The sequence below is a fragment of the Sorex araneus genome, chromosome X (assembly GCF_027595985.1).
Source record: "Sorex araneus isolate mSorAra2 chromosome X, mSorAra2.pri, whole genome shotgun sequence".
NCBI lineage: Eukaryota > Metazoa > Chordata > Mammalia > Eulipotyphla > Soricidae > Sorex > Sorex araneus.
In genome coordinates, this window is record NC_073313.1 from 61,879,810 (window position 1) to 61,897,797 (window position 17,988).

Here is a 17,988-nt window from a genome sequence, read left to right on the forward strand (position 1 = left end):
GAAGGGAGATCCAAATGCAGATAAAGGAAAGACGGGATGTACTTTGGTGTCAGATGGAAATTTAGATGAGCCAGTGTGGATTCATGGTGTATATACACATAGATAGGTAGAAAAATTATCGCAATATTATGAATTAATAGAATAATGCAAAGCAATGCAGATGACTTTGTTCAGTCACTCCTGGATTTGTAGGTGAGGGGGGCCCAATAGCAATGACTCTTATAAGAATAAAACTATAATTTCCTTTTCCAAATACCAATTCCCCCCCCAAAGTCTGTTCTCCACTAAGGGAAAGCTAGCGCTTCTTAGAAAAATGACTGATTTTCGGGACAGGGCCGAACTGTGCAAGATAAACCTGGACCGTCTTGCTGTGCCAGAAACTAAAGCCCTGCTCAGAGAATGATTAGGGACATGTCCAAAAGACAGATGAGCCAGCATTAAAGGAGCTCCCACTGGCCAAACCTGGGGCAATTTGAGTATCAAACTAATTACAGCAAAGAATTAAAACTCACTGAATAAAATAATAATCCATGTGTTCAAATGGTGCGAATAAATATATAAGAGGGAGGGAAAAGTCTTCCAGTAGAAAGCCAAATAATAAATACAGAAAGGATGATGGAATTGGAAACTCATTATTTGGCAACCAGCATCATAAACTTGCCTCAGGCAAGGATCCTCAATGGATGCTCAAGTAGTGAGTGAAAGTTTTCAGAGTAACAGGATATTAACATATCTTCAAAATATATTCCCATAAGGCACTTACTAATTACAAAGGGAACATAGTAACTTGGCAGTGAAAAAAATCTGGCAGATACCACATGAACCAAGTGATCAAGGTTGACATCACCAGCAATGAGACATATTGACATCATGTGCCTCCCGACAGCAGAAACAGGACACGGCATCACCCCAGTGGTCTTTCTGCCGAGTGTGCAGAACCTGAATCTAATCGAGGAAACATCAACAAACCCCAAGTGAGGGACATTCTACAATACAGCTGGCCAGAGATCCATAAATATCAATGTTATGAAATCCAAAGACAGGCTGAGTAATTGTTCCAGATTAAAGCAGAAGTAAGACACATTAATGACCAAATATGCACTGAATGACCCCAAATTTTCATTTTCTGTAAAGGGCATTTGGGGAACACTGAGAAAAACCTAAAGAACGCCTTTAGATTAAAATTTGTAGATTGAACAGCTACCAATGCTGACTTCCTGATTTTTTGGTCAATAGACTGTATTTATGCTAGAGAAGACCTTGTTTTCAGAAAATAAACATTCAACTATTTAGGGATAAAGGAGAACTGTGCCTGTTTGTCCAGGATTGATTCTCACCCAGTTTGGCAAAGGAAGAATGTGTGCAGAGCAAAGAGCGGAGGCATTAGATTTCTTTAAAAAGCGATAAAGAGTTAACGTTTGGGGAATCCGGGGAAAGGTACTCAGAAGTGATTTATCTTGTTCTCGCAATGTTTTCTTGAGCCTGAGTTTATGCCAATTTAAAAATGAAATGAAAACAACTCAGAAGAAGTGATCAACTACACCTCCAGGGACAAAGCGTACAGAGCAAAGAGCGGAGACCCACAGGGAAATCCGTAAAAAGTGCTCTGAGTTGACGGGTGCGTCTTGCAGAGACAAAGGAGGCGCATCAGTATGCAGACGATGGTAACCGGTGTTCTCAAACATTTCAAGTCAAAATTCGGGCCTTGTTTCTGAGCAGAGCTGCTGTCAATGCGCCTCAAAAGCCCACTAGTGAATGTCAAATAACAAGCCTCTGAGGACCACCCCCATCATTACAAAAAGTCTGTTTTATTTTAAATTAGGCATTGGGACAAGACCAAGGAAATTAAATATTTACTTTAGTTGAGAACAACTCTTGGATGTTGGCAGGGATAGGGGACAGAAATTCCTTTTTGATAAGGTCCTATATGATAGCTACAAACCAAAAACCGCTCAGTCCTGTGTTCTGCTGACCACAGGGCTGTCCTAAGCTGGGGCCTGGATGCATCCTCTGGGCCAGTTTGAATGCGTTGGCAGACCCAGGGCCAGAACAGCAGTCCCCAGCGACTCAGCTCCCAGAAGTCGCAGCACATGCCCCTAAGGGGCCTTTAAGGCTCTCCACTTCCACTCTCCTGCAGAAAGACCATCAGCTCTTTTGCTTTCCAGCCCTTCCACTTTATGTCTCACAGTCCCGCCTACCAAAGGAAAACAAAACATCTCATCGCTGCTCATTTCAGAAAAAAAAAATTCCAATTAGGATTTTCCATTGCCCAGTTTCTGAAGCAACTGAAGAGACCCATGTATGTGTACTGACAGCTGGAGTGGCATCTGTAGGTTAGCACTACAGCACTGTAGCATCATCCTGTTGTTCACTGATTTGCTCGAACGGGCACCAGTAATGTCTCCATTGTGAGACTTGTTGTGACTGTTTTTGGCATATCGAATACGCCATGGGGAGCTTGCCAGGCGGGATACTCTCAGGCGGGATGCAGGCGGGATACTCTCAGTAGCTTGCCGGGCTCTCTGAGAGGGACGGAGGAATCGAACCTGGGTCGGCCGCGTGCAAGGCAAATGACTGTGCTATCGCTCCAGTCAAGAGCTTGAAACATTCGAGTTCTTCCCTCTAGCTTAACAGCAACAGACTGTGGGCACCACTCTGGGTGATGGCTTGGTGCCCTATCCTGGCTGCCAGCATGACCCCCACTTACCTGGCCCTGGCAAATCTAGCTGGGTTCACAAAATGAAGGAGGGATGGGTGGGGAGGGTCACCTCAATCTGTTTGCAAGACAGTTTGGAGCAAATCACACCTGTTGTCTCTCAAGGAGATGACAGGCCAGCTCCTAGCAAAGGTCCATTTCCCAAAGCTGCCAACTGGAGGGGGTGGGGAGAAGCAGCCAACCTCCCCAGGGGTCAACGGGCTTCCCTGGGCACTGCCAGGAGTGAGCCCCAAATTGAAATAAACAACAAAAACAAAAACAAAAACAAAAGATTCCCACCCCCTCCCCAGCTGATACTGCCCCCAGGACTTAAAGGGCCTGGGGCATCTTTTTTTTTTTTTTTGCTTTTTTGGGTCACACCTGGTCATGCACAGGGGTTACTCTGGCTCTGCTCTCAGGAATTACTCCTAGTGGTGCTCAGGAAACCATATGGGATGCTGGGAATCGAACCCGGTTTGGCCGCGTGCAAGGCAAATGCCCTACCCGCTGTGCTATTGCTCCAGCCCCAGCCTGGGGCATCTTTAGGCCAGGTTAATGCAGTGACAGGACTGTGCTTTGAGAAGTGAAGAGCCACTATTGCCAGGAGGGGCCACACTGCTGGGTGGGCAGGCAGGCTCAGCAGAGGCCGAGGGTCTGTTCACACACTCACCTGTGCACTCCAGGCCCTCCTGGCTAGTCACACGCCATTGGGCGAGCACTGGTACATCTCAGACCTCAGGTTGCCCATCCGTGATTGCCTTGATCGCCTTCCTGGCCTTCCCTGGAGGAGTCTCCACCTTGCCAGGGTTGGCTGTGGGCAGTGGGGGGGCTGTGGAGTGGAGCGCAGCAGTCCCTTCCTTCAGGCTAAGCACACTCCTGCCAGACACATGCTCTCACGCCTCTTAACCCCTACACGGGTTTCCAGCAGGAACCCGAAAGTGCCCTTACCACCCTGGGGAAGACCGAGCGGGTGGAGACCAGTGCCGGAGCCTGGGCCAGGGCAGGTCTAGGGCCTGGGCAAGGGACGGCGACCAAACTGAACCTCAACTCCCTGCACTCTGAGTTCTGCCAAGAACCAAGCCCAAGGCAGGACACGGATGGAGTGCTTCAAACCTGACTCCCAGAGATCGGGGTGCGTGGGGACGTGAGGGCCCAGGACGTGCATTCCCACCGCAGAAGCGCTGGCCACTCTCATCCCGCCCGGCTCTTTCCAGGAAGCAGGAAACCAACCTCGTGCAGGGCCTATGACCTCAGCCTCCCGGTGACCCCCGCGCAGGCATGGGCCCGTGGCTCCCAAAGCCGAGGAATTTGGGGAGAACAGGGATTTGGAGGGCTGCCCGGGAACTCGCGAGGAGGGCTTGGCCAAGATGCTTCCCAGCAGATGAGTCCCGGGCTTTCATCAATGCTTTATCATTGCTCCCATTTGATGCCGCCTCACCTGCGCCAGGCGGGGAAAAGCCCTCCCCGCCACCCACCCTACTAGCAGCGCGGACGGGAGTTTGTCATGCTCCACAGTAGCATGTGGGGCCGTATTGGGCTGTGAGGTGTGGGGCTGAGTGTCGTGATGCCCCTCCAGGGTCTCAGGGCTCACTGGGGGGCGGGGGCTGGGGCTGGAGCTGCCATGAACACAACAATGCTCTCTACTCCTGCCCCGAGGGAACACTAGAAACAGGCGGTTGTTCACTTTCATGCGAATGTCAGCACCATTATTTTAACACCAAGTGGGTCACATCTGACTCCCTCTCCCTGAGATTAATTTGAGAGTGGCGACGAAATAAAATGGCATACTTCTTTGAGCTTTTGTTACAACATGTTCGAGCAGCAAACTGCGAAGAAAATGTAGTAATTAGAGGTTAAATTAATCCTTGACAGACAAGCGGCTTAGAAACGCCGTGCCCTCCTCCCCAAACCTAGCATAATGCACGCCAGTCTTTCAGAATTAGACACGCAAAGCATGTGACATTGGCAACTGCACCGAAACGACTGTCCCACTTAAAATTCCGAGGTCTGCGTTGGAACTTCCAGAGGCAGATATTAACACCGAGATCTCATTAGGAACCCAACCCAAACAATCCCGTGGCCGCCAGCAGAGCCCACCCAGGAAAGCCCCTCGGAGGGACTGGCCGCCCAACTCTCCAGCAGCAACTTGAGAACAAAAGGGGACACAGTCCCTTTGGAGCCTCAGCCCAGCCTGATCATGAACTTGCAGCCACCCACCATCTTCACCTCCTTCCAGACCCCCCAGTTAGGACCCAGTGTGCGCCTAAGTGCCCACTGCAATGCTCAGCAGGGTGCACGCACGCCAGCAAGGCAGAGCCTAAGGCACTAGGGTCACTCGGACCAACTCCCCTGGGAGCTGAGTACCACCGGAAATGGATGTACCAGGTTAGTTTCGGGTGCGCAACAGAAGGATTGGACATGTTTGTGCACAGTGCAAATTGACCATCAGAGAGAGTCTATTTCCCCTCTGTGCTTAGTCTCTTCCCCCCAATTAGCAATGTCCTGCCATTGCCTCTGGAGCTCAGGCTGGAGACTTCTGTAGAATCTAACTGGAAATTTGGACCTCTAGATCCCCTGGACCCATTTCAATCCCTTTCTTCTCTGCTCACCGCTCCCCAGTTCGCTGCAGGTTTTTTTCGCTTGGTTTAGTATATTTTAAACAAATAGTTCTGACACTGTGCCCTTTGGGACAAAATGGATGGGACCCGAGGAGGTTATGCTCAGTGAAATCAGTCCAGAGGAGAGAGACAATTATCAGATGGTTTCACTCCTGTGTGGAATATGAATAACTAAAGCCAACAGCCTGTCAAAACACAGCTAAATTAACTCCTAGACTCTGGAAATGGTGGTGGCCACCGGAGGGAGAGGGGTGGGCAGAATCGGCAGGAGGGTATATGTGGGGATGGGAGGGGGGACATTGACACAGAGAGGGCTAAGACTATATCCCTGCCACTCCCTAATATTGCAAACTAATGATAAAGTCGTGAAAAAGCAAAAATCCAGAGAATTCGAAACAAGAAAACTGACAGCTTTTCATCTGGCTTAAAAAAGCTGAGTATCTGGGGGCTGGAGGACAGCCGGTAGGGCACTTACCTTGCACATGGCTAACCTGGGTTCGATCCCTGGCACTGCTTATGGTCCCCTGAGACCCCCGCAGGAGTGATCCCTGCGGGCAGAGCCAGCAGTAAGCCGCTGAGTGTGGCCCAAAAACAAATGAACAAAAAAAGCTGAGTATCTACCACTGACCTCATCCTCCGCCCTCCAGCCCTCTGTCCTCCACTGCAAGGAACAGAAAACATCATGGGTGTGGTCCGGAGAAATAGGGATATAAAGATGCTGGTGGTCATGGCCTCTCCCTGACGCCACGGGCTGGTAAAGCTATATATGCACCTCCTGTGGATTTGTTTCATTTTATAAAAAATGACCAAGTTCAGAAGATAAAATGTCAGGGCTCAAGCAATACTACAGTGGGAAGGGTACTGTCTTGCACGCAACTGATGGCGGTTGGATCCCTGGCACCCCTTTTGTTCCCTCAAGACCAGCAGCAGGGAGCCCTGATTGCAGAGTCAGGAGTGAGCCCTGGGCACCCCCGCTGGGGTGCCCCCATGCAAAAAAACAAAACCAGAAGATAAAAAAAACTGCCAGTGTTTTTCAAAATGATCCGCATTAAAAAGGAAAAGGTCCTAATTAAACAACAACAACAAAAAGGGTCCCCCTCCACAAGCCGCAGTTCCTCTCCTGGGACTGGCTCTCCCCCAAGGAAAGGCTGTGTGCCCAGGGCACTGTTGCCCAAGAGACCTTTCCGATGGAGATCCTGCCTGAGACAGAGCAAAACGCCCTTCTCTCGATCGGGATCCCTTCACTATGCCTACCCGGGCCCCAGGAAAGCTGGGGCTTGTCTCCGGACACTGCTTTTCTCGCCTGTGAAAAACTAGTAAAGCTCTAGGGTTTTACTTCCCAAGTTTTGAGAGTCCCCCACATCTGAGCTGGACAGATCCGTACATTTCTGCCAGCTGTGGGCTCGAACCAGGTGGCAGGGCTCAGGACATTCTTGTAGAGAACTTGGCATCCCGCAAAGATCCCAAGTGCCCTTCTACCCAAGGAAGAATTGAGGGCTCACCACTGCACCCTTCTGGCTGGACGCCATTGGTGAGCTTAGCTCAAAGGGCCTGGCTATAATTAGCATAAGTATGCCCCCTCCCAGGTCTACAGGCCAGATACCCCCAGAGGAGGAATTGGGTGCGAGGGACACCCTGGGTCAGCAGACCCCTTAGAGCGGGGGAAGTCTGGCGCTAGGTTCTGTGGAGGCTCAGAGAGACCCCTTTGAGCAAGCAAAGTCCTTGCAGGCTTTTGTAATGGTCTTTCCATCAAGGTCATGTCTAAAACCATATTCCAGGGAGCCCCTCACCTTGCCTTGCTCTGGAGTTTTGGAAGGGGGTGCGTTGTGAGAGATCTGATTAGCCTGGGACTTACTAAGAGTGCAGCATTTAGGAGGGGGATGGGGGTCTGAAGGGAATCGAGGTAGCTCTGGAAACCCAGAGAAGCAAGGAAGAGACAGTGCACCCCCCTCCCTTGGCCAAAAATGCAGCCCTGAGCTGGTCTTTTGGAAGCAGGACCAAGGGACTGTGCAAATACAAGTAAACAGTAAATAAAGTTCTCCTGCATCTCCAGGGAACCCGGGGCTAGCCTGAGGGGCCCCTTCTTCCAGTGACACATTTGCAACCCAAAGAAGAACAATGACCTAAACCGTTACAATAAAGCCCAGGAGCATAGCTAAGTGGCCTATGGGAAGTCTTGGGTTCAAAGTCCAGCACTCATCCTTTCCCCCCAAGAAAAAAATCAGTGAGTTGGTGCCTGCAGGTTTATGCTCGCTCCTCCTCCCTTTCTTAAAATCCTTACTTGGCTCAAGGGCCAAATGCTTACAACAGTCCGAGCCCTTCCTTGAGCTTCTATTGAGCTTCAAGATGCCTCTTTGCTGGTGCTGCCTCAGTGGTCTCGTGAAGAGCCTGATGGGAATCAGTCCCCTCTGTAGTCACATCTGGGTTGGTCTATTTACACTCAGCATTCTATCTGCTCCCACAAACACTCAGCCTTTTCTGCTTGGATAAGGAGATTTTCTAGTTACATCCATTATATGTGTATCAACATTTATGGCAGCAAGATAATTGCCAAAGAGCTCAGAGGATAAAAGGTCCTTCTTCGTAGTGCCCCCCCCACCCATTCGTTTAAAAAAATCAATATGAACATCAAGGAGGACAGTGGCAGATTCCTGCCTGGCTGCCGTGTCCTCAAAGTTGGAAATGGGATTTTTCAAAACCACCCACTGGACTCGAAGAAAAGGCAAGGTTTGATAGCAACTTCAGAGCTCATACTCAAGGGGGCACAAATGCAGGCGGAAGGCCTTTTGGGTCCTTGAAACCTTTGCAAAATAAATAACTGCAAAGCAGCAAATCTTTCTAGTAGAGGCATCCTCTGGCAACCCGCCAATCGAATTTCAGAGTGTTTTGGACTTGCTCTATAAACCCACCGATGCTTAGAAGACCTATTTTCAACAGGCCCCGAGGTCACTGGACTGGGGTGCTTCACAGGAGGGGTACCCTCTGGGTGGTCCTCCAGCCTCTACTACCCAAGCAATGGGTGGGGGAGGAGAGAGGAGGGAGGGTACACTCCCCACGACTCATTCTGCTAATCAGTGGGGAGTGTTTTCTAGAACAGTGCTTTCCCAGTTTCTCAGCTAATTATTTCTCCAATGCACCACTGCAGACAAAAAAAAAATAAGAACAACAGATTTTTCCCAACAAAAGTTTGCTCTGCAAGAAAGTCCCTTTAAAGAAGGCGAGAAGTTAAACTACTCTCCGATGACTGACCAGTCCCTAGCATTTCCATCGCCTACACTGCAGTTGAATTTCTTAGGGATGATCTACTGACAGGTGCATTTTAAACTTTTGGATGATTAACTTCATAGAGAAGCAATGAGAGTAAACACATCAGCCACACTTAGAAAAAAACCCAGTCATGAGCAAAACCGTGGTCCTGAGGAAATCTCCCTGGAGATGCAGTGAAAATGAAGCCCCCCCCTACACACACACCCCGAAGCAACAGGCTGCTTCCTGGTTGAGTTTAAAATTTCAGTGACGTTCCTCTTGCAACCCACACATCTGTGTCACTGTCAGCGTCAGTGGCAGGAAAACAGACAAAATCACCCTTTGGTAATGATTTCCTAACATGGAATTTCCTTGTATCTCCTCGAGCCTTCTTCCAACGCCAAACTGTTCCCCCCCCCCTCAAACACAATGTACTGGAAGAAAACTGCAAATGGTCACAGACGGAAGAGGATGGATTTTGAGGAGATCTTATAAGGAAGAGCTGTAGCTCTTTGTGATATTTTAAAAGGGGTGTGTGTGGGGGCGGGGGAAGAGTTGAGGGAAAGGATGGCTAGTTTTTCAAAAGTCAATAGGAACAAAACAGATTTCCTTCCAGGCACTGGGAATTTCTCAGTCCCTCTCTTTCTTTCCCTTTTCCTGTCTCCTCCTTCCCAAGTTCCACTTGGAGCACATTCTGACATCAGAGTTGAAGGAAACCCACTCACACACTGGACCCAGGCGCGGAGGTGCCGAAGCAGCCTTGGGGCAAGGGCCAAGCTGGAGAATCACCAAAACACAAAGCAATATAAGAGCCCATCACTTTGTCCTCTGGAGAACATCCTGTTTAATATGCAAACCGGTCATCAGGAGAAAAGAGGGCTGTTACTTTAAGGGGAAGAAGCTGATTAGCTGCTTGGGCTGGCAGCAAACAGCTGGTCTGTCCGGCAGGTTCAAGGCCATTTCAGCTTCTCTCTTATGGAGGCACCATATGTTCCATCTCGCACATCAGCAGCTTTATTTTCCAATGATCTTGCTCCAGAAGGGAAGCACAAAGGGGGGGTGGGGAGGAGAAGGTAGAGGCCGTGGTTTACCCTTTGAGTACTTTTTTGTGGTTTTAGATGCACTTGGGATGCGTGTGGGGTGGGGTGGGGCGGGGCGGGGGGGGCGGCAGTTAACGCTTCGCCTTCTATTTTCCGAAGACCAGAGAACAAACATTCGACCCGCACTTACGAGTGACCCCGAGAGATGAGAGGGGAATGGAGCAGGGTGAAGATATTCCAAAAGGCACAAATAAAATGTCGCCATCAGAGTGGATGAGAAGAGGGGGCGGAGGCGGCGCGGGCCGGGAGGAATCTGCGCTCCCCGCCGCCTGTCTCGGGCTGAGTTTGGGGCCCGCCCACTTCTCCTTATTTGTCAATTTTTTTTTCCTGCCAAAGTCGCCCCTTTCCCAACAAACTTTACCAGCCGGAAAGCGGCGGGGGGTGGGGTGATGAGCGGGGGGTCCGAGCGACAGGTGACTTCCACCGTGGCGATTAGCATTCCTCGTGCGAGCCTAGCTTCTCCCGGTTGGACAGGGGCCGGGCAGGTGTCGGGAAAGAGGCCAGCGACAGCCCCCGTCAACTCCCACCCACGGCCCGGGCGTCGAAAGTGCCAGGCGCGCGATCGCGGCCGAGACGCGGGTCCACGCTCTGCTCCGAGGTGCATCCTGGTCCCTGCGGGGCAGCACCCAGGTGCCTCGGAACAAAGGGGACCCCGGCGCTTTCGAGGCCGTGTGCGTGTGCTTGTGTGCGTGTGCGTGTGCAGGGGTGCAGCGGGAGGGCATGAAGCCGCCTTCTGCGTGTGGAGGGGTGCAGCAGGAGGGGGCCGGTGGGCGCGGGAAGGAGGGAAGCGCGAGCCGCCGCGGTGGCCGAGAGGCGCTGGGTCGCCGCCTGGCCCTCAGCCCCGCCGCGGGGCGCAACAGCCGCTGTGAGAGCCGTGGCGAGGGGTACACGGGCTGCAAAGCGAAACCGAGGAAAGGGCGCCCCCTAGGCCCGCGCCCCACGAGCGCAGCAGCACCCGGCCGCTGCCCACCCCGCGAGCGGGAGCCGGCTCGGCCTCCGCGGCCGCCCAGCGGCTGGCTGTCCGGGCCGCCGGGCCCCGGGGTGCCCATCTCCTGCAGGCTGGGCGGGCGGGCGGCCGGCGCCCGGGGTCCCCGCTCCTTCCGGGGCTCCCGCGAAGGCTTCCAAGCAGCCCCCTCCCCCACCGCCTACACTTGCCCTCCTGTCCCGAGCGGCTGAAGCCACTGGAAGGCAGCCGCCCCCGCCCCCTGCCTCTGGTCCCTTTCCCCTTCCCTCTCTCCAGCCTCCAGGGAAACAAAGGGGCTTTTTATAAAGCGGATTGTTGGCGGCGGCGGCGGGGGTGGGAAGGAGGGGGATCTATAAAGACAAGAGGTGGGGTGGAGGAAGAAGCCGCGCGGCCTCCCGGAGCCCCGCGCGGCGGCGGCGGCGGCGGAGAAGCCCCCCGCGACCGTGGGTCCGCCCCGCCCGGCCCATGGGCACGCAAGCGGTGATCGGCGCTGGCTCCCGGGTGGGGCCGTGCCGCGGCGATGTCGCCCCCCTCACGGTCCCCGCTGCCGGGGAACACGATTCCCCCCAGCCAGGGCCGGCACGATTCCCTCCCGTGGGGGGCTGCCCCCGCCCCCCGGGAGACCCGGGCCCTCTTCCCAGCCAACTCTTTGCAAATTGCCGGGGCCCGAGGGGGGGACTTTGCGTCTTTGTTCCGCCGTGGCCGCCTCTGGTTCCCCAGCCCTAGACAATGTCCGGGAGCCAGCCTCGGTTGGCTACCCGCAAACGGCACAGCATGTCCGCCTTGGGACGGCGCCCCGGAGGGGATTCCTCCTGCGGCCGAACAACAAGGGCCGGCCTCTCCCAGCAAGTGGACTTGCTCCCGAGTCCCGCGGCCAGCCCGTGCTCCCCCGCTCCGCCGGCACACACGCACACCCCCACTCGAGTGCCCCCGCTCAGCCGCACCCAGCTGCAGGCGCGTGGCGGGGCGCAGCTCCCGGCCCGAGGTGCGGCCGTTTGCTCGCGTTCGGGCGACTTGAGGCCAGTTCGCTGGCAGGCTAACCCTATTGGTGTCTGCTCGCTCCGCATTTCCGCACGACTCAAACACCCAGCCGGGGTGGCCGGCTCTCGGGGAGCGCGGCTTCGGACACATCGCACCAGGACGGGGCCGGGCCCCGCCAATTGGCCGCAAAAAGTATTTGGCTGCGCTCCGGGGGGCTTCCCGCCGGCCCCGGCCGGCGCCGGGCTCTGCCGCCGCCCCGGGCCTGGGAGCAGGGAGCGCGGGGGCGCGAAAGCTCCGGCCGGGAGCCCAGCCGGGCCGGCCTCGAGCCGCCAGCTCTGCCCAGGGCCGCTCTCCAGAGGATTTGGCAGGGGAGGGAGCGCAAGGCGGCGGGTTCGGCGCGCGCACACTCCACACTCCCGCTCGGCGGCTGCAAACCCTGTCGGGGCGTAGGGGTGTGAGTTTGTGGGGGAGCGCGGTACCTTGCTCCCAGCGCCCACAGCCGACCGGCCCGAGCGCCCGGAGCCCGCAGGCGAAGACAGCGTCGCCGGTGGCATCCAGGCTGCAAGCGGGCACGGGGGCGGGGGAGTGAGGGGGGGACGTCGCAACGAAGTGAGAAGCGACTGGGAGCCTGCAGGGCTCGCGCCCCTCTGCCGTCCCTCTTCTGCTCCCTGGCAGGCGCCGCCGGTTCCCAGACGCCCTGGGCACGCCGGGGCGCAGGCAGAGGCCGCAGTCCCAGGCAAAGCTGGCTAGCGCTCAGCCGGGTCGGGCCGGTCCGAGAGAGGGAGAGAGAGAGAGAGAGAGACAGGGGGGCGGCCGCGCGCCGTGCCAGGTGGGCTAGGCGCCGGGAGCAAACTTTGGGGTCCCCCAGCTTTCAGCAGCCCTGGGCCTCGGCTTCTCTCCTAGGGGGCCACAAGTGGGGAGCACAAGTGCGCCGAGAGCGGCCCCCCCTGCCCGGGCAGGCAGAGCCGCTCGCGCCCGCCCTCAGCCTTACCGTGCTGCGGAGATCTGGCGGCGGCGGGGGCAGTGCCCGAGGGGCGGGCGGCAGCGGGAGCGGGCAGCCTGGCCTCGGGCGCCCGCCGAGTGACCCGGCCCGGCTCGCGATCACCCCCCTGGCGAGTGGCCGGTGCCCCTGCGCCCGCCCGCCGCCGGGCGCTTCAGCTCGCGGCCAAGTTCATGCCGGCGGCGGCGCTGCAGTGGCGGCCTCAATCTGCTCGCTCCATTCCCACCACCGGCTCCGCGCCGCGCGCCCGGAAGGTGGAGTTTCGGGGGTTTAAGTTACTGATAGGCATTTCTCACTGCTGTGTCACTCGGGGAGGAGGAGACACGCACGCCGCACACTCACACACCCTCACACTCACGGCGACGAGCGGCTGCAGCCTTAAAGGGGAAGCCGCGCCGCCCGGCCAGCGACCCCGCCGGCCCCGGGCCCCCGAAACGCCGAGTGGCGTCGCCGCCAGGCCGCCAAAACGTGGCCGCCCTCCTCGGGGCCTAGCGCGCCGTTCCTCGCCCTTTCGCGGATGGAACGCGGCCGTGGGTGGGCTGCGGAGTGTTCGCCTCGCTTCGTCGGTGGGCTTGAGTCGGAGGGTCCCGGGAAGGGGCGGAGACGCGGGCGGAGACGCGGGTGCACTTACCTTGGTCGTTCGGGCGCCCGGTCCCAGACGGTCGGCGTCCTCCGCGGCAGGTGGCTCGCTTAGACGGTGCGCTGCGGGAAGAGGCGACAACCGCGTCAGTGCCCCCCGCCTCCCGGGGTCACGAGTGGCTGGAACTCGCCCGAGGGCCGCAGACGGAGCTCGGTCCGGGCCGTAGGGGGTTTCGCTGCGCTGGAGCAAGCCCCACGCGCAGGTAGACTTCCCGCGTCTGGACAGGAGCGCACCCCGGAGCCACGGAGAGGAGGGGGACCAGCACTCAGCAGCCGTGACCTGGCGAGTGCGCAGCGCCACAGACGCTCGGGGTGGGGAGGCCGGAGCCCGGAGCCACCCGCACTCACTTCGTGCAAACGACGGAGCGTCTGCGCAACAGAGAGAAGCGGGCTGGGGCGAGGGCGGGGGCCCGCCACTGGGGGATGCGAAGGCGAGAGCCAGGGAGCGCCCGACCGACCCCTGCAGGACTCGAAAGCGGGGTGCAGAGCGCCCGAGCCTCCGCGCCCCAGAGCCCCGGCAACACGCCCCCTCCCGGCTCCGCTCCGGAGCCCACCCGAGATCGCGCGGGTTTCCCACTCTCCCCGCCACGGTGCTCACCTTCGGCGCGCGGCGAGGGGGAGAGGGGAGTGCCTGTCCCGCTGCAGACGCGTCTGCTCGCAGACTGGCTCTGACCAGGACAGACACGCGACCTGATGTAACAACCGTCGGAGTCGTGCGCTCAGGTGGCGGCGGCAGCAAGGCCCCGCCCCCTCTCGTCTAGCTTCCCCTCCCCCCACGCCCGCCCCTCCCACTCCCCTTCTCGAGGGCCTGCGGCCCCTGGCGGTGCGGTTGGCAGGGTGGCCTTGGCTGGGAGCCAAGGCGCCCCCCCCTACACCCCACCGCGACTCTTGTTAACCCTCCCGGCCCTCATCGCCACCGGCCCCGGTCCCCCGGCCCCAAAGCCTTACCTAAACGAGCGGCTCTGGCGGTCTCTGTCCGGGGTAATCCCGGGGCAGACACCTGCGGCTTCAGCAGGAACCTGGGTTCCTGGGAGCCCCGCTGAGCGCGCCGTCTGCCCTCTGACCTGGCGCCGCGGCCGGCGGCTCCCCTCCCCCCACCCCTAGCGGAGGGCACTAGCAGGGCCCCTAGGGAAGGATTCCCGCCCGTCGGAGCCCGCTTCCTAACCTGGAGGTACCGGGAGGCGGCGGCCGCGGCTGAGCTCGGTCCGTGGACGCTGCGTCCGATCCGACAGCAGCCTCGCTCGCCACAGCCCGGGAGCAGGCTCTGTCGCTTCCCCCGGCTCCTTCCTTGCACCTCCGAGGAGCGACCTGTCACCAGCACATCTGGTCGCACTTCGCCCGGCTCGGGGCCAGCAATAAAGGGGTGGGTTCGCCGCCCACCCGGGCCCCTCCTTCCCTCCACGCCCACGCGCCCTGCCCGCGAACACTGCGCGGGCCCCGGCAGGGAATCGGCCGGTCCTTTCGTGGGCTGCGTAGGTGACGCAGGGCTGCGCGCTAGCCACCCAGCGGGTCCCCCAGGTTCCCTAGCGGCGGGCCCCACCGCAGGCGCAAGTGGTGGCTTCCTGCCCGGCACCCTGGTGCCAGGGGCACGGCCGTGCACGCCGTGGCGACAGTAGGGAAGGATTCCACCTGGGCACTCGCAAAAGGGCTGGCAGCCGAGACAGGGGCTCGCACGGGGGACAGTTCTTACCTTCTTTACGACGAAGCGGGCGGCGGTGGGTGCCTGACCCCGCTCTGGCTCGTACAAGACGCGGGGGGAGCGGGGGGGGACGTTCGAGCCGCTCCCCCCCAACTCCACGAAGAGAACCGAGTGTCACGGGAAGGAATAGGATTAAAGGAAGCCCGTCCGGGGACGCCCTGTTCCTTGAGCCTCTCCCAGTGTTTTCTGAACGGTTCTCTCCAAGTGCGTGGTCATGGTCAGGGTGGAAGATGAGGTTCCCAGACACCCCCCCCCCGCTCCCTCTCTAGTCACCCCCCACGCTATTGCAGTGTGTGTGTGCGTGTGTGCGCGCGCGCGTGTGAGTGGGGGGAGAGGCATACCTTTCCCAGCCCCCACCCCAGCGTCCCGCTGCCCCACTGCCCAGCCCAGACAGAACTGAGCTCTGGATCACCTGGAAAACACTTCTTCCAGAAACTTCCACCTCACCCTCCTGGGAGCTCACGGGGTGGGGGTGGGGTGGGGGCTGACCCTCTGCATTCCAGGCTCACTGGTACCCTGTGCAAAGCCTGTCTCCTCCCCATGACAGTTTCCCAGAGACCCACCAGCTCGCTCTCTCCTTTTCTTCCACTCCTCGCCCCCCATTTATTTTTCAATTTTATTTTCACAACCATGATTAGCAGCCTGACAATTCTCGCAGTGGTAGGATTTTATATATACAACGCTCAGACCCCAGACGCTTGACCATAGTGCCCTGTTTTCCTTTATTACTGTCTCTGGGGTCCCCTCTCAGTTCCCCCCTCCCCATTCCCATCCCACGTCTGAAGTCTCCCTGCCCTGGTAAGCGAAATTCTATTGAGCAGTTCTGAGTCTGTTGCTTTTGACCATTTGTTGTTCTTTTACTCTGGGGCTTTCAAGTCCCACACAGCAGGCAGGGATCTCTTCTCTCTCTCTCTCTCTCTCTCTCTCTCTCTCTCTCTCTCTCTCTCTCTCTCTCTCTCTCTCTCCTTTTGGCTGACTTCACTCACCATGCTGCCCTCTAGCTCCCTCCGTGCAGGGGAAAATTGCGTGATTTTCCTCTTTTATATAGCTAGGTAGTATTCCACTGTATATTGTACATATTTACCACTGTTTATCCACTTATTTGGGACTTGGGAACACAAATGTCACCTGGGCACCCGGGATAGTCACTTTTCACAGTCCCTCATCCCTCTCAGCCACCTTCTCTCCCCTCTCTGCTTTGTTTTCTCTTTGGCACCTCCCGCTAGCCAGCCTGAATAGGTGAACATCCCCCAGAGGGACGCAAATGATGGCATGCCTGCCTGGTGTGCCTTGCACAGAGCATCTGCATGTTGACCATGAGGCTTGGTTTACCTTCTAGCGAAGGCTGGGTCCACGTGGGGTGGGAACTTGGAGCTGCCATTATATCTGAATGAGGTTCCTGAGACCTGGACAAAGATGACCACACCACGGATGGGGGTCAGGCAGAGAGCCATTTCAAGAGCATGGTGACAGGCCAGAACAATGGTACAGCCCGTAGGGGGCCTGCCTTGCTCGTGACCCTGGCATTCCATAGGGTTCCCCCAGCCTGCCAGCCAGGAGTAAATCCTGAGCAAGGCTGGGCTGGGTGTGGCTCAAAGCCGAAAAACAAACAACAACAACAAAAGAACACCATGGCCCCAATGGGCGCAGTGGGGGACGGCATAGAGTGAAAGGAGGGGAAGGGGAAGTGATAGGCAGGGTACCCTTTCAGTAACAGTCTTGCAAAGTACAGTGCTTGAAAAGAAAATAAGAGAGAAGACAAGTGTCTGCCATAGAGGCAGGCTCTGGGGGCTGGCCAGGGAGGGACAGGAGGGAAACTGGGGACATTGATGGCGGCTGGTGTCGGAACCGTGCGTGACTGAAACCCAATCATGAACAACCTTGGAACTGTGTATCTCAGGGTGATTCAATAATAATTTTTTGTAAAGCAAGTGGCTCTTCGTTTACAGCAGAGACTCTGGGTGCTGGTCAGCTCTGGTCCTGCAAGGCTGGTGGAGAAAGGGCAAGAAGAGACGAGAGACCATGGCGATGTGGAAGTTTTCTTGCCTCTGAGTAGATCGTCCCTGAGACATGGATCACTCCCAAGTCAGGGACAAGTCTTGGGCAAGAAGAATTTCTATGTTCTGGGTGCTTCACCTGCAGACCCCCATGTCCCGTGGAAGGGAGGGCAGGGCTGAGCCATGTTCTGGATGAAGGCACTGGAAGCTCAGAGAGGCTAAGGGGAGGCAGAGCTGGAAGCCGTTGGACCTCCAGGTGTGCTGCTTATGTCTGCCACTCGTGTTTAGCAAGAGAAGTCCTGGTGAGGAAAGGAAACCCATAGGGACCTGGTGCTGGTCCACACTGCCCTTCTGGGAATCTCCTACCCCATGGCTGGAAGCCTGCCAGGAGAGGGTGGGACTTGGGCTGTGGGGCTCCAGGGAACCCATGCTAGGACGTTGTGTGAGCCCTGAGTGCTTCTGCTTGGAAGAGCAGCGTCCTGTCCTTCCATCATCCCCGGAGCCATGTACAGTTCCCAAGGTCCATGTGGTCACCCTGGGAGTGAAACTGGGCAGCCTGGGAACTCTGTTTGTAACGTGCCTGTGGGAGGCACAGCACTGGCCTGCTGATTGCAAAGGAGACACATGTCCAGTGATCGCATGCCTTCTTAGCCCCTGGCTCCAAAGATTTCCATGGTTCCCTTCTGCTGTGGCTCTAATTCCCAAACCTCCATTTCCAGATTCATCTCCTCATTCCACCAGTCACCCTGGCCCTTGGGCCGCAGCCTGGCAGGGCTATGAATCAGGCTCCAAACCTTTCTGGTCTTCCTGGTCCCCCACCAGGGCTCATGCACTTCCCCAGCTTGGAATGCCAGCCGTGTGACCAAACCCCACCAGCCTCGGGGCTGGTCTCCCAAACCCCGTCTTCTAGACAGCCTGATGGACGTCCCTTCACATACAGGGAGTCCCCACTCTGCGAGGCTCTGTGGTCCCCTTTCCCTGTCGCTTGCCTGGGCTTGGAGAAGGGGTTCTCGGAGTCCTCTAGATGCCACAATCCAGACTCAGAGGGA

At 57.1% G+C, this 17,988-nt stretch overlaps 1 protein-coding gene across 2 annotated transcripts in view; it reads right to left on the bottom strand.

Annotated features, from left to right (window-relative positions):
• The window catches only part of MAMLD1 (mastermind like domain containing 1), a 101,469-nt gene extending 87,488 nt beyond the window's left edge, over positions 1–13,981 (bottom strand). The window contains exons 1-2 of one of the 2 annotated variants that reach the window (XM_055121881.1): positions 13,842–13,981; positions 13,236–13,306 (exon numbers count right to left, since the gene is read on the bottom strand). The gene's annotated coding sequence lies outside the window, so the exon portion shown is untranslated. Of the gene's footprint in view, positions 1–12,595; positions 12,883–13,235; positions 13,307–13,841 lie in introns of those variants that run through there. The other variant, XM_055121880.1, reaches the window with a different exon arrangement.
• Between the last annotated feature and the right edge of the window lie 4,007 nt (positions 13,982–17,988).